At 52.0% G+C, this 2938-nt stretch overlaps 1 pseudogene; it reads right to left on the bottom strand.

Annotated features, from left to right (window-relative positions):
* Nucleotides 1–700: 700 nt before the first annotated feature.
* On the bottom strand, nucleotides 701–2415 carry LOC133927686 (cationic amino acid transporter 8, vacuolar-like; annotated as a pseudogene).
* Nucleotides 2416–2938: the final 523 nt, after the last annotated feature.

Below are 2938 nucleotides of genomic sequence, written 5' to 3'. Positions count from 1 at the left end.
GCTCTGCTCCTTTATGCAAACTACAATGAATCAAGAAACAAGTCCACACGATAATCGATGTCAATAAGAAACTCATGAGGACAAGGTGAATCAAGATAATTTGGCTTTTTTTTTCCCGCTCTCTATGCTTTGGCAGGACTGATTGAAGGAACTTTTATCAGATTCCAACGACAGTTGTTGATGATGATCAGTAATCTGCTTCAGCTTCAGCTGCATTGCGTTTGAATAAATGATTTGGTGATGCAACTAGTCTTCTCCTGTCAACGTGTGTGTGGCATGATTGGCTTCTCCTTTCTGCATATCTCTATCCGTATTACTTTTATAAACACAGCTTTCAGATTTGTGCAATGAACAAGACAAATGCATAGATAATTTATCACAACCAACATTCATGAATCACGAGGTATGTAGCAGAGGAATCAAGTGAATCAAGAAAATTTGGCATAAATAATTCAATTAACTAGAGCTAAAAAATAACTGAACTTGACAATTTAAGAAACCTGCCTAAAATCTACCCTACAAATTCACAGACTGTCATGACAAATTCACAGAAAGACAATGAAAACTTTCATAGTTCTTGACCAAAGAAGCAAGCTCTGTCTCATGCCGGCGGTGTGGACACCCATGGGCGGACCCAGCATATAGGGAGTGAGGGCACAACCCTCACTCAATTTCTTGTTTTCAGTAGACTTTAGTGTACTTAGCCTTTTTTGTGAAGTTGCAAAGGCTCATTCACTGGTTTGTCCCTACTCAATTTTTGGGCAGGGCCGACACCGGTGCAATCTTCCACTGCTCGATGCAGTCTCCCATCCGAGTACGCCATGTCGTACGTGGCGTGCACGACGAAGAGCACATAGTAGACAGGCATTGCCACCATGCAGATGCCGAAGCGCAGGTACGCCATGGACCCAAGGGAGCCCATCAGGAAGAGGTTGGTGGCCACAAACATGGTCGGCAGCCACAACATGAGCGGCACGCCGTACACCTTGGGCGCGCTCTGCTGCTTCTTGCATAGAGCCAGCCCCGCCGCGCTGGCCGCCCATGCGGCCCCGAACACGACATACTCGAGCCATCGCCTAGCACAGCTCGAGTTGTAGTACACCGACATCCCGGTGGACGACAGGACGATGAGCGCCAGGAAGGTGAGGAAGGTGCGCAGCTGTGCGGGTGACATCGTTCTTGCGAGGTAGTAGCGGGGGATGAGGAGGGTGACGACGATGAGCGCGAAGATGAAGAGTGTGCTGATGGAGGAGACGAAAGCAAGCATGTCGAGGCTGGAGAAGAGCGTGATGTAGGCCGCGTCAAGTGTGACCGCGACGGTGGCTAGATGGGCGTACCGGTCCTGGAGTGCACGAGTGCGAAGTTTGGTGGGATCATGTGCGTGCGCGCGATCTGCGTGGTGTAGCGCGGCGATTAGCAGGCTGCTTGTCGTACCCTTGAGAGCACCAAGCTCCATGATGTAGCATGCCCACTTCATCCCCTTCACGGCGAACGCCACACCGTAGGCCACGCTGGCGTCGATCTCGCTGTACCACTGCATGCCGACCAACGCTAGAGACATGGCACAGTAGACCACGGTGATTGCTGACATGGACGAGACGAGGCCCAGCGGCACGTCATGGCCAGGGTTCCTGGTCTCCTCTGCCATTGTTGCCACCATGTCAAAGTTAGTGTACGACTAGTAGACCATGACCACAGCGCGGAACACGCCCATGGCCCCGAAGGGGAAGAAGGACGGCTTGAAATTGTCCACTTCAAAGTGCGTGAACCCCACGGCTAGCATGAACATGATGATGGAGATGCCGACCACTGATGCGCATGAGTTGATGGTGGATGTGAGGTGTGGAGGTGGTGATCATGACGACGATGATGATGGGATCCAACAGATTGAACCCATCGACGAGCACCAGCATGTGGAATGAGGAGCGTGTCGCTGTCCTGGCCAATGAGCGTGGCGAGGTATGATGTCCACGACCGACTGAGCCTCGCGGCGCCCATGACCACTTTAAGCAGGATGTTCAGCATGGTGAGGAAGGCCACCAAGTCCTCGAGCTTGATGTGGAGGTAGAAGAATGAGCCCCCGACAGACGGGATCTCGGCGTAGCAGAAGGAGGATAGCAGCATCGAGAACCCCGCAATGACGTAGGCGAGTGGGATGGATGGACTAGCATTGAAGCGCGCCTCCTGACCGGTGAGCATGAAGACTCCCAATCCGACAATGGAGCCAAATCCCAGGAACGTGAGGTCAACCCAGGACAGGCACCGCTGCAGTGGGTTCTCGCTTTAGGCGAGAAGCGTGTAGGCCTTGATGGCCTCTGAGGACTGGCTCATGACGTGCTCCAGCAGCCGCGGCGTGGTGGCCGCGAGCACGCGAGCTCCAAAACGTGGGAGAGGGAGAAATCCGCCTTGCTCCATGTTAGTAAGTCTTGCGCGCATGTTAGCTAGAGTTAGTTAGGATCAGTTAGTTTGCTTAGTTAGTAGGCATGCGCGCGCCCTGTTTTTGCGCCATGACCAGCAGTAGTGATCATGTTGTAGGCACGAAGTAGTAGTAGCGGATACTGGCATCGTGCTCTCCCCATGATCATCAATTTATTAGCTTAAGTCTTGTATTTATTACACCCCTAATGAAGTGAAAAAGCTGAGTGATCTGAACAGTGCAAAAACCATAGCCTCACCTTTCTGAACTCTCTTTTGTCTACCTCTCGCCATAGCTCACGGTCCCAGGCTTCCAGCTGACATTTGGTATCAAAGCTGGTGTGTAACTGCCTGCGACCATGTCAGAATCATGGGCTTTTGTATTGCATTCATGGACTTTGCCCTGTCGCGGTTGTCCCCACTCTCCATCTCTGCACCACCGTTGACACCATGATGATGGTGGATGACAGATCATTGTCCACCAGCATGTGATGAAGGAGGTAGGCGGGTCCACGATCTACCC

This window comes from Phragmites australis, chromosome 8 (assembly GCF_958298935.1).
Source record: "Phragmites australis chromosome 8, lpPhrAust1.1, whole genome shotgun sequence".
Taxonomy (NCBI): Eukaryota; Viridiplantae; Streptophyta; class Magnoliopsida; order Poales; family Poaceae; genus Phragmites; species Phragmites australis.
Note: the sequence above shows the minus strand (reverse complement) of the source record. Positions and strands in the feature narration are given on the sequence as shown.